This window comes from Magnolia sinica, chromosome 11 (assembly GCF_029962835.1).
Source record: "Magnolia sinica isolate HGM2019 chromosome 11, MsV1, whole genome shotgun sequence".
Lineage (NCBI taxonomy): Eukaryota > Viridiplantae > Streptophyta > Magnoliopsida > Magnoliales > Magnoliaceae > Magnolia > Magnolia sinica.
Genome location: NC_080583.1, coordinates 35,881,529 through 35,895,378, shown reverse-complemented (window position 1 = coordinate 35,895,378; position 13,850 = coordinate 35,881,529). Strand labels below are relative to the sequence as shown.

Genomic DNA, 13,850 nt, shown 5'->3' with positions numbered 1-13,850 from the left:
CGTTGCGGGCCAGCGTTTGGCAATTTTACAGTGGGTTTGTTTTGTTTTATTTTTTGTGGTTATAGATCATGTACATCTCTCTATATCAAGATACGTATGTGCATCGGAGCTATCCAGATGTTGAGCGAGGGTCTCTGGAAGGTGGGAACCATTGTTATGACCATGATGAAGTTGTCCTTTCCTAAGGACAGCATTGGAGAGGCCTGGCCATCTGGACAGGTCATGTTTATGTATTAGTTGGAAATTGTTGGAGCAAACCCTAGTATAACCATAAACCTAAACCTACACCTAAAACTAAACATCATGGTGGGGATAGTGCCCTTGACTGTTGATTCCTTCTTGGGACCCACCATGGTGGTTATTTGAGATCCAACCAATTGGTAAGTTCACACAAACCTAGACCTGAAGAAGGAATAATACAAATATCAGCTTGATCGAAAACTTTTGTGGCCCCAATTCATTTTGAGGTCCACTTAAGCTTTGGATCTACCCCAAAACCTAAACCCAAACCTATTCTCAAATCCCAAAACCTAAACCTAAACCTAAACCTATAACCTTAACCTATAACCTAAACCTAAACCTAAAACCTAAATGTAATCTCAAATCCCTAAACCTAAACCTACGCCTAATCATAATCTCAACTCCCTAACGTAAACCTAAACCTAAACTTGTAAACCCAAACCTAAACCCAATTCCAAACCTGAACCCGATTTCCTAAACCTAAACCTTAAACTATTCTCAATTCCCTAAAGCTATAACCTATAAACTCTAACCTAAACCTTAACCTAACCAAAACCTATAACCTAAACCTAAACCTTAACCTTAACCTAAACCCATAACCTTAACTTAAACCAAAACATATGACCTAAACCTTAACCTATAACCTATAACCTATAACCTAAACCCATAACCTTAACCTAAACCAAAACCTATGACCTAAACCTTAACCTATAACCTATAACCTATAACCTAACCTTAACCTTAACCTAAACCTAAAATCTAAACCTTAACCTATAACCTAAAACCTAAACCCAAACCTAAAACCTAAATGTATTCTCAAATCCCAAAACCTAAACCAACACCTAATCCTAATCTCAACTCCCTAACCTAAGCCTAAACCTAAACTTGAAAACCCAAACCTAAACCCGATCCCGAACCTGAACCCAATTTCTTAAAACTAAACCTTAATCTATTCTCAATTCCCTAAAGCTATAACCTATAACCTAAACCTAAAACCTAAACCTAAAACCTAAATGTATTCTCAAATCCCTAAACCTAAACCTACACCTAATCCTAATCTCAACTCCCTAACCTAAACCTAAACCTAAACTTGAAAACCCAAACCTAAACCCGATCCCGAACCCGAACTTGATATCCTAAACCTAAACCTTAACCTATTCTCAATTCCCTAAAGTTATACCTTATAACCTAAACCTAAACCTTAACCTAAACCTTAACCTAAAACTATAACCTAAACCTAAACCTTAACCTAAACCTAAACCTATAACATAAACCTAAACCTTAACCTATAACCTAAACCTTAACTTATAACATATAACCTATAACTTAAACCTAAACCTATAACCCATAACCTAAACTCAATTCCCAAAACTTTAACCTATAACCTAACCTAAACCTAAACCTATAACCTAGACTTATAACCTAACCCTAAACCTATAACCCAAACCTAAACCTAAAACCTAAACCTAAACCTAAAACTTAAATGTATTCTCAAATCCCTAAACCTAAACTTAAACCAAATTCTAACTCAACTCCCTAACCTAAACCTAAACCTAAACTTGAAAACCCAAACCTAAACCCGATCCTGAACCCGAACCCGATTTCCTAAACCTAAACCTTAACCTATTCTCAATTACCTAAAGTTATAACCTATAACTTAACCTAAACCTATAACCTTAACCTAAACCTATAACCTTAACCTAAACCAAAACCTATGACCTAAACCTTAACCTATAACCTATAACCTATAGCCTATAACCTATAACCTAACCTTAACCTTAACCTAAACCTAAAACCTAAACATTAACCTATAACCTAAAACCTAAACCTAAAGCTAAAACCTAAATGTATTCTCAAATCTCTAAACCTAAACCTACAGCTAATCCTAATCTCAACTCCCTAACCTAAACCTGAACTTGAAAACCCAAACATAAACCCGATCCCGAACCCGAACCCGATTTCCTAAACTTAAACCTTAACCTATTCTCAATTCCCTAAAGCTATAACCTATAACCTATAACCTATAACCTAAATCAAAAACATAAACCTAAACCCAAAACCTAAATGTATTCTCAAATCCCTAAACCTAAACCTACACCTAATCCTAATCTGAACTCCCTAACCTAAACCTAAACCTAAACTTGAAAACCCAAACCTAAACCCGATCCCGAACCCGAACCCGATTTCTTAAACCTAAACCTTAACCTATTCTCAATTCCCTAAAGCTATAACTTATAACCTAAACCTATAACCTAAACCTAAACCTTAACCTAAACCTAAACCTTAACCTATAACGTATAACCTATAACCTATAACCTAAACTCAATTCCCTAAACCTTAACCTATAACCTAACCTAAATCTAAACCTATAACCTACACTTATAACCTAAACCTAAACTTATAACCTAAACCTAAACCTAAAACCTAAATGTATTCTCAATTCACTAAACCTAAACATAAACCTAATTCTAATATCAACTCCCTAACCTAAACCTAAACCTAAACTTGAAAACCCAAAGTGAAACTTGAAAACCCAAAGCTTAACCCGATCCCGAATCCGAACCTGATTTCCTAAACCTAAACCTTAACCTATTCTCAATTCCCTAAAGCTATAACTTATAACCTAAACCTAAACCTTAACCTTAACCTAAACCTTAACCTAAACCTAAGCCTATAACCTAAACCTAAACCTTAACTTATAACCTAAACCTTAACATATAACGTATTACCTATAACCTAAACCTATAACCTATAACCTAAACTCAATTCCCTAAACCTTAACCTATAACCTAACCTAAACCTAAACTTATAACCTACACTTATAACCTAAACCTAAACCTATAACCTAAACCTAAACCTAAACCTAAAACCTAAAACCTAAATGTATTCTCAAATCCCTAAACCTAATTCTAATCTCAACTCCCCAACCTAAACCTAAACCTAAACTTGAAAACCCAAACCTAAACTTGAAAGCCCAAACCTAAACGCGATCCCGAACCCGAACCCGATTTCCTAAACCTAAACCTTAACCTATTCTCAATTCCCTAAAGCTATAACTTATAACCTAAACCTAAAACCTAAACCTAAACCTTAACCTAAACCTAAACCTATAACCTTAACCTAAACCAAAACCTATGACCTAAACCTTAACCTATAACCTATAACCTAACCTTAACCTTAACCTAAACCTAAAACCTAAATGTATTCTCAAATCCCTAAACCTAAACCTACACCTAATCCTAATCTCAACTCCCTAACCTAAACCTAAACCTAAACTTGAAAACCCAAACCTAAACCCGATCCCGAACCTGAAGCCGATTTCTTAAACCTAAACCTTAACCTATTCTCAATTCCCTAAAGATGTAACCTATAACCTATAACCTAAACCTAAAACCTAAACCTAAACCTAAAACCTAAATGTATTCTCAAATCCCTAAACCTAAACCTACACCTAATCCTAATCTTAACTCCCTAACCTAAACCTAAACCTAAACTTGAAAATCCAAACCTAAACCCGACCGAACCCGATTGATGTAATAATGTAGCCCAATCACAATGTAACAAACAATAAAATCTTGCTTTGTTGGCAAGCATACTCGAACTCAAGCATCACAATGCATTTATTTCCATCTTCATTATCTCTTATAGCATAGATTATTTGAGATTTGGATTTATCTCATTTTTAGAGTCATATCCTAACACAATATGATAATATTAATAAAAAAAGGTGGATTTGTCACCAACATTATTCCAAGACCCATATAACTTCTCCTTATAGGAAGTTGGGTAGGGCACATGCAGCTTGAATCCATCAAAGGATATAAGGATCACCTCTCATATGTTCTCTCTCTCTCTCTTTTCATTTGTTTTTTTTCCGTAGGATTGTTTATTTTGTGATGTCTGCTCAAATATACATACAACATTTTATCATGTTAATATAATTATAAGTGGCTTAATCTCACCTTTCTAAAAACAACTAATAGTAATTTCTACCTGATGAGAAATCACTAAGTACCAATAGGCTCAACCCAAAAGATAAATCAACATTTTCTTTCTTTCATTTTCTTTTAACACACACTCACACACCAGAGTCGCTTACAGCCACAATGGGTACTTGAAGTCGTGACCTTGTATTAAAACTATTTTAAATCTACCATGAAGGCATGAGTAAGGACCTAGGTGTGTGTTCACAGTCGGCAATGTGTTCACCACACTAAATTTTGTGAGCCCCCCAGGAAATAGGCTATGAATAATTTTTTGTACTTTATTTATGATGTTAAACTTATATGTATTTATGTGTGGATGAATGTGATGTGGATAAGATTGTTTTTGTTTGGATGGATGTAGTTTATGTTTGGATGGATTTACGTAGTTTGGGTTTAGATGGATGTGAATGTGAATATGATGAAATATATTATATAACAAGTGTATATTAGGAAGAATATGATGAACTATATTGTAACAGGTGTATATCAGGAATTTTGAGCTGGAAAATTGGAAAAAAAAAAAAGTGACTTTTACCTAAAAATATTTCATAGGTAAAAGTTTCATCCACATTTTTTACCTACAAAAAAATTTCGTAGGTACAAGTCTCATCCACGTTGACACTTTTACCAACACAAATTTTTGTCGGTAAAAGTGGGAACGAAAATTTTCTAAGTTAAAAATACGACACTTTTACCAATGAAAATTTTCATTGGTAAAAGTGGTATTTGGTTTCAAAAATTTTCGTCGGTAAAACTTCACGCCAAAATTTTCAACCTTTAACATAACACTTTTACCAACGAAAATTTTCGTCGGTAAAAACATCATTCTCGACGATTTTAGTTCATTGCTAAAAATCAGGGCAAAAAATTTCTACGTGAAAAACAGAATACTTTTACCGATAAAAAGTTTCGTTTGTAAAAACTTATTCTCGACGGTTTTAGTTCGTCGGTAAAAATAAAATATTCGTTGGTAAAAACATTATTCTTGACAGTTTTAGTTCGTCGGTAAAAATCAGGGCAAAAATTTTCCAAGTGGAAAACAAAACACTTTTACTGACGAAAATATTCGTCAGTAAAAACATTATTCCTGACGGTGTTAGTTCGTTGGTAAAAATCAGGGTGAAAATTTTCTAAGTGGAAAATAGAACACTTTTACCGACGAAACGTTTTATCGATAAAAACATTATTCCCAACGGTTTTAGTTCATCGGTAAAAATCAGGGCGAAAATTTTCTAAGTGAAAAGCAGAACACTTTTACCGACGAAAATTTTCTATTTTAGAAATTAAAATAGTTTTTACCGACACAATTTTCATCGGTAAAAATATTATTACCGACGAAAAAAAGTTCGTCGGTAAAAGTGCAGTTTTACTGACGAAAAAAATCCGTCGGTAAAAACGTACGTTTTCCGACGAAATTTACTTCGTCGACAATAATTTCGTCAGTAAAAACGCTGTTTCTTGTAGTGATATGGAATGTTGTCTATGCTCCCAATTGCTAGTACATTTTTTATTGATATATTTGGTCTCTCACCATTGAAAATAATAGTAATAAGAGAACCATCTATTAGTTTCATTCTCTCATAATTTTCATAATATTTTGACGAATCCATCCATAGCCATGTACATGCCTTCTATTTTCAAAAGGACAGTCGATAGCTTCCGTACCTATTAAATGAATCATAGAACCTGTTAAAATCATGTGCCTGCATTCCTCTACTTTTAAATATTGATGATAATGCCTCAAATTTCATTTTAAGTGGCTAGATCCGTAGCATCTTATAATATGTTGGGTTCTTTAGGAACTTGCTCTGAAAGTAGACTCTACCAGTGTTCTTGATATATGTGTTCAGTGACTGAAGTCTTCTTTTAAAGGGATGGAAGTTGAGATGGCTAATACTGCAGAGTGGGAGTGAAGACCAGCTTAAGGGAGGCAGGACATGACATGCTTGTTTCATTCTTTGGAGAGTGTAGGTTTCTTTCTTTCTTTCTTTCTTTCTTTAATTGTTTTCCTTGGGTTTGAATTTCAGATTATTTAAAGATGTTTAAGTAAACATTGTGGGAGCTGGAAATAGATCATCCCATATCTGCTTCTTGATGTTTGTAGATCATTCGAATTGATATGAAATTAGCAAATGAAGATATCCTTAGTCTCTAATTGGAGAAATCTTTCATGACAATAGAAATTGGTACATGATTTCACTGTTTTCTTTTTCTTTGTTGTCTAAGTGATTTAACAAAAAGTATCCTTAGTATCCAATTCAAGAAATCTTTCATGACAATAGAAATTTAATGAATGAAAATTTACGAAAAATGTTTTTATTTTTTTTCTTTTTGGTAACTGAAACAATCTGTATTTTGTATACATTTGAATGACATTGTATCAAGAAATCATGGTTGGCCATCCAGATCATTAGTATTTTCTACAGCCCAGTGTTTACTAATGAAAAAGGGAAGTGTGGTTGGACTCGAGAAGGACCTTGTTTCATTAAGAGTAGTTACATTGAGTTTTTCTTTTTCTTTTAAAGGCAATACTTTTATAGATAAAAGGTCAAAGCCTAAAGAATTATAGAGCAGAGCAAAGAACATAAGAAAAGAAAGGAAAAGAAAGGAAAAGAAAAAAAACTCCCATCTACAACATTTGATGATATTAACCCATTTCAATAGACTTGATTTTGCCCTCTCAAACACATCCAAAATCCGGCCACATCTATTCTTCTTACATTGAGATTTAATAGCGAGTAAAAATAGACAAGGCATGCTGAAAGCACCAAATCAAAAGAAGAAGAAGAAGAAGAAGAAGAAGAAGATACTTTGGTGGCAAATTGATGGTTGGAAAGAAGATATGTCCAGTGTTCCACATGCAATGACAACAATACAAATAATTCAATTATGGGATGGTTTGATAGTTTGTTCATTGAAGACTCATGTTGGGGTTTACTGTGTTGATGATTTGTATCACTGAAATTTGTACCCATGTTTTCAGAATGCGTCTCGAATGAATTGATAATTTGGCCCATGCATCATATAAAACCTCTTTTAATTGTCTTTAGGTTTGAATTATCATATGAATCATGAATGTTAAAACTTTTGATTTTTATTTATTTATTTAAAATTTATGATTTATATGTATATTTTTGGACTAGGCAAAACAAAGGGAATGAGAAATACAAAGCCTAAAAATGAGACTCTGATTCCGTGAAGCAGGAATAAAGAGGTTGGACGCTCTCATCTCTGGTAAGATCTCAACTGAGACACATCTTTTAGAAGAAAAAGGTGAACTTTTAAAGGAAATCGAGGTTCTTTGCAACCAAGTGGATCATAACCAAGAAGTAAGTAGGTTTCCTATGGAAAATCTACGGCCGAAGGAAGAACTTATAAGGCACGGCCTTTACATTTGCTTACCATTTATACGATTGTCATTTTTTGCATTTTTATTATTTTCTTGGATTAGGATATATGTAGGAAGCTTCTTGTTACTCACTTTCAAATACCTAGTATTTGGCAATGTCAATTGTGAACAAGAAGCAAGGTGTTCCCATTCCATTCCAATAAAGCTTGATACTCTCCTACCTTGGTAAGTTTAAATTCTTATTACATGTTTATGCATCTAGAAGTGTTTTGTTGCTTTCAACCGTCAGTCATCTAATTTCCTTTTTGTGGAGTATAATATTTGGAAGTCAACTCTGACCTGCTGGGCAATGTAACGATCTTGGTTTGTTGTAACTATATTATACATGTAATGTTGAATCTGAACCATTCATTTGGTTGGGCCTGATATCACAGGTAGGAAAAACACACCAAACAGAGTCCTAGCTGTCAATTAGTGGCCTTCAAATGGATCATCCCATATCTGCTTCTAATGTCAATTACAGCCTCATCTAATTTTCTGAGTAGAGATTGGAAATAGGGAACTAATGTGATCATTAAATGCTTCACAGGACAGTTCTGATTTTATGTTAATTTTAGAAAGTTGAGATACTGTTGAATATGATTGGTTTGCTTTGGTCTGCTTTATGCCTTACTGATGATTGATCCTATTGTATCTAATCCATCGTAATCATAGTAAAAACCTTTGTACTAGACAGATTATTTATCATTCCGACTCAATGCGTAGGAAAAACTGGAAAAGGAGGCCGAATATGCAGTGAATGAAGAATAGAGATTTGGATCTATTTCATTTTTGGGCTCATGCCATAAGATGATTTGTTTTCTAATTTCTCCCTTTCCTCTATTTCATCAACTAGCTTTGTTTTTGCATCCACTTGAAATGGAGCAGTTTCTAAAGCAAGAATGGGGGCCACCTTGACATCCTTCTTGCTAGTACACATCTTAGTATTTTTGCTGCCCTTAGTCTAAGATGAGCATCAGTTCAGATTCTCGAACAAAGAATAGAAAGCTAAAATCAAGAAAACTATCCGAGTGCAGTTTGCAATTCATAAGAAATCTTCAAAGAAATACATACACTGAATAATAACATGCTAACAGTTTCCCAAAAAGAAGAAAAAAAAAAAGGAACAAGTTTTCTTCTGTTGGACTATACAGATGTAGAAAGTATCAATTTGTCTCCCTTGTTCAACCTGAACAATGATCATTTGTTGCGAAAATGAATTTCACCGATTCCAATTCCGAGCAAACAATGACGATGATGATTAAGAAGAGATAGAAGTAAGTTTTAGTATCCCCTTCAAAATTTTGGAACATACACTCCAATGTACAAGCGCACATGCATTAAGAAACAACGAGGGCCTTTTAACGTGCACCTTTGTCGCATTGATGCAATTGCTATGCAAATTCTCACAGCATATGAAAATGCAAGGATCTCTTATTTAGAAACATACTCTCACATGTTTCTAGAATCAAGGTCATTCATTCATCCAAGTTAATGCTATTTTGAATATTCTACAGGGTTGGCACTAGGTAGAACATGCTAAAATGCCATTTACAGGTCAAAACAGAAAAAGAAAAAGAAAAAAGAATCTATTATCATGCAAATTAATGTTGTAGCTATATCTTCCATCTCTTCATCTTATCTTACATTTACAACAAAAAAAAAAAAAAAAAAAAAAAACCCTAAGGTTTTGGTTTGATTTTCTTGGATATCTTGATGCATGACACGAAATTAAATATGACATGCAAGATTTCAAGTTTTAGATAATACTAGTTTTAAACAATCACAAAATTCCACGTCCCACATATGATCAAACATTCAACTAGGGGAATCTACGGGGGTCCAAGCCTGCAAACACTTAGGGCTGGATCAATTAAAATTATAAACCAAACAATGCCCAAGGAGTGTAAGATTGATCTACTATTGCAAAGGATCGTTCCCTAATTCAAGATATTCACTATGTTTCAAATCGAGAAAAGTTTAGGTTTTTGAAAAAGTGGGAAAAACTTAGAATTAGAATTATCTAGGGTTAGGGTTAAGGATATAAGGCGAGAGAGGAGTAAAATATAGGAGAGAAACAAACCAGAGATGGTCCACACGTGTGGACAGCAGTCGGGTCCAGAAGCACGTGCGTGGGATCCTGCCCGCATATGTGTGGGACTCACGAATCCAAAAGGGAGCAACATGGGGTTGGTCGGCCAGGGGTGATCCTCCCTTATGCTAAATATCACGTCAATTCGATGTACGGTGAGTGCGTGGTGCTCTGCTGAAGTTTCAGCCCCCTAGTGGGCCAGAATTTGGAAAACTGTTGTATAAGAGAACTTGAGTGCCAAAAAAGGATAAATTGAAGATGGGATGGTTGTGGGAGATGAGAGATGTGGGTGTAGGGGTTGGAGACGATTTGTGATGGTTGTGGCTTTGCACCACCGTAGTTAGCCCTTCGAGGAAGGGAGGGTTTCGCACCCAATTAGATCCTTCAACTCTGAAAGATAGAGAAGAAGAAAAATGTAAAATTTAATTCATAAACTTCAATGAAAAAACCTACATGGGGTTGTCTATTTATAAGAAAAACCTAAACCCCAAAAGCCACCCTATGCGTGCACATGATTACTTAGAAATGAAGTAACAAAAATAACAACTAATCAATGCAATCAAAACCGTTTATGATGTTCCTAATAAAAATAATAACCAAAACTCAAAATCCTAGATCATCTAGGGTAGTGGACCACGATCATGAGATCCAATGGTGGAATCTCTGTGATGATTGGGTCTATTCCAATGCTCCATTGCACAACCCTCTAACTAAGAGGTCCTCTATAGAGGTTGTCGTCGATCTAGATTGATAGTGAGGCTTTCCTCCTCCTTGAGTATGTGCGTAGAGTGGGGGGTGTGCGCGTGTGTGTGATGCCCCCATTAACTCTCCAAGGCTATGAAGGCTTCACCACTAGCGAAACAAAACTTCTGAACCACTCCAAGATGTCAGGATCCGGTCTCTAAAGCTCCTCCTCAGTGAGCCACGTACAACTTGAAGCTGGTCGTGACTTCCACTTGACCAGGAACTTTTGAAATCCAGTGTTCGACGTTAATACTATCTAATGGTCCAGGATATCCTCTATCTCCTCTTTGGGTGGGGGAAGGGTATGTATGAGAGGTAGAGGCTGGGAAGATGGGTTGGGAATGGGCCATGGATAAGGAAAGATATGGGGAATCAGAATGGTTCAGCGAAAGGTTGGACAAGGTATATGTGGTCCCCTGAAATGCAATTAGATCCTCCATATTAAATGTGGAACTAATTCCCGTGGATGGTGGAAGATCTACCACATATGCATTTTGACTGTTTCGTTTTATAATTTTGAATGGTCCAGCGCTTTGTGCATTTAATTTACGAATGGCTCCCTAATGGTACCGCTCTGGCTTGATGCGGACCATCATAGAGTCCCCTAAATTGAATTCCTTGAATCGTTTATGTTGGTCTGCAGAAGTTTTGTAATGTTCATTACTAGTATTGATCTTTCGCCTAATTTTTTGATGCAATGAATGAATGTGATGTGCAAAGGATTCTGCAGACTCTGATGGCCTATGAGACAAGGACATGGGGACAAGATCAATAGGCCTCCTAGGTTTATAACCAATAACGACTTCAAAAGGACTTAAACTAGTAGATATATTGACATAATTATTAAATGCAAACTCGACGATAGGTAATACAGTGCCCACATCCTGGTGTGCTCCCCCACTAAACACCTGAGCAAATTTCCTAGGCTCCTATTGACCACCTTATTCTGACCATCAGTCTAAGGGTGGTAGGCAGAAGAACATTAGAGCCTAATATTCATCATATGCCATAGTGTCTTCTAAAAATAGCTCATGAATCGTACGTCACAGTCAGACACTATAGTTTTGTGTAATCCATGCAGTTTGATGACCTCACTAAAGAACAACTTTGCAACATCAGATGCGTCGGAGGTCTTTGAACAAGGAATGAAGTGGGCCATTTTAGAAAAACGGTCCACGACAACAAATATGAAATCATTTTTTCGAATAGTTTTGGGGAGCCTAAGCACAAAGTCTATACTGATGTCATACCAAGGGGCGAATGAAACTGGTAAAGGTGTGTATAGCCCCATGTTTTATTTTTTCTGCTTTGCCAACTGACAAGTACGACACTGCCCTATAATCTTGGCCACGTCTCGCTTGAGGCTTAGCCAATAGAACCTATCCTCCACTAGGGCAATGGTCTGGTCTCAACCAAAACGACCTGCGACCCCTCCTGAATGTAACTCCCAGACAAGAAAATCGCAGACGGAGGTGTGAGGTATACACAAGTGGTCACTCCTAAACTAATATCCATTCAAAATCAAGTACTCTCTGCTAGTTCTTGACGGACTCCCTGACAACGATGCGTACGCAACTCCAAAATCTGGGCACTTAGAATAATCCTCTTTGACATGCTCGAGGTCCGTGACTTTGACACTCATAGAATTGAGTAACGCGACTCGCCGACACAACGCGTCGACAGGTTTATTCTCTACACCAGCCTTATGCTTAACCACAAAAGTGTACTCTTGAAGGAATCAGACCCACTTGTCATGCCTAGGGTTTAATTTCTTCTAAGAGTTCAGATGTCTCAAGGTCTCGTGATCTGAGAACAAGACGAATTCTTGCAACAATAGATAATGATACCAACGGCGCAGTGATTGCACTACCACATAGAATTGTTTGTCATAAGTGGAGTATTTTTATTTTGCCTCATTCAGTTTCTCACTCAAAAAGGTAACAGGGTGCCCTTCCTGATTAAGTACTCCTCCTATGCTGACTCCTGATGCATCGCATATGACTTCAAAAACTTTTAAAAAATCCATAAGTCACGTGACTGGAGCTTCGGTCATCCTGACCTTTATCTCCTTAGAAGGCCTTCGAGGCTGCCTTAGTCCATTGAAACTCTCCTTTTTTATGCAATACGTGATGGGAACCATAATTGAACTAAAGCCTCGAATAAACCGCGTATATAAGGTGGTCAAGCGGTGAAAGTTGTGCACCTCATGAATATGGCGGGGTTCAGGCCAATTGACAATGGCTTTTACCTTCTCGGGATCCGCCGACACGCCCTCAACTGACACAACAAAACCTAAAAAGATAACACTACTAGACATAAACGCACACTTCTTTAGGTTGGCGTACAATTTCTCGACTCCAAGGATCCCACAAACATGCCTCAAATGGTTAAGGTGTCACTCCTTAGTCATGCGATAAATCAAGATATCATCAAAGTAGATGGCTAGGAACTTCCTCATGAAGGGCCTCAACACTTGGGTCATCACACACATGATAGTACTTGGGGCATTAGTCAACCCAAAAGGCATGACTAGCTACTCGTATAGTGTAACGTCCCGAATTTCGAGGGTCGAGTAAATGCTCAACTCTCGAGATCCGTCACATCACTTATACAACATAGATAATGATGGTTAAATGTTGTCTGTGTTAGTGCATTAAACATGAATGGGATTATACTAAATCAGCATATAATACTCCAAAGATGATTAAATTAGGCAAGTGAAAGACTGTGATAGATATATAAAGTGTAATAGTGGTTATAAACCCCCAGAGTATAATCACGTCATCAGGCTGAATATATACATGTTTTTTTCAAAATATACAAAATGACAAAGTGTAATGTCCAACTAATTCATATAATCCCTGTAATCCCGTCAATCAGTATATGGTCTATATAGACCCGCCTGATAGCTGTACATAGGAGAACTCCTCCTCATTGTCATAAAATTCTGGCTCCACCCATATGCCTCGTCATCATCTGCAGCTAAAACAAAGTCTGGTTGGTGTTTTAAAACATCGTCCTAGCGTGGGAGTGAGTGATCAACTCAGTGGTACTATAAGGTAAATGTTAACATGCTACCAATTCAGTCAAGTAGTAATGATAAAGCAATACAACAAGCATTTCCCAACTACTCTGGTTAATGCAAGGATGATATGTGGTATTGATGCATGCCCTCGCCTGAACTCCCTTAGCGACACTATCTCCTGGTTGCACATGCTACTCCCATTATGTCTTCATCGCCAAAGCACATGCAGTGCGGTCATGCACGTGTTAGCCGAGTTCTTAATTAGGACTATTCATACAGCAGATTCGAGAAGCTAAGGTACCTCCCTTTATATCATTTACCCAAATGATGATCCATTTAGGGTTGTCAATCCTAGTTATTCACATACGATAGGCA

General features: G+C 36.5%; 2 long non-coding RNA genes across 2 annotated transcripts in view; one reads left to right on the top strand and one right to left on the bottom strand.

The window, feature by feature from the left end:
- The window catches only part of LOC131219030 (uncharacterized), a 35,442-nt gene extending 27,377 nt beyond the window's left edge, over positions 1-8,065 (top strand). The window contains exons 2-3 of the long non-coding RNA XR_009157969.1: positions 6,099-6,193; positions 7,431-8,065. This is a non-coding gene — a long non-coding RNA (uncharacterized LOC131219030). The remainder of the gene's footprint in view (positions 1-6,098; positions 6,194-7,430) is intronic.
- LOC131219031 (uncharacterized) lies at positions 796-3,744 on the bottom strand. Its single transcript, XR_009157970.1, has 3 exons — positions 3,641-3,744; positions 1,184-1,242; positions 796-821 (listed from the first exon to the last, which is right to left on the bottom strand). It is a non-coding gene; the product is annotated as an uncharacterized LOC131219031 (long non-coding RNA).
- Positions 8,066-13,850: the final 5,785 nt, after the last annotated feature.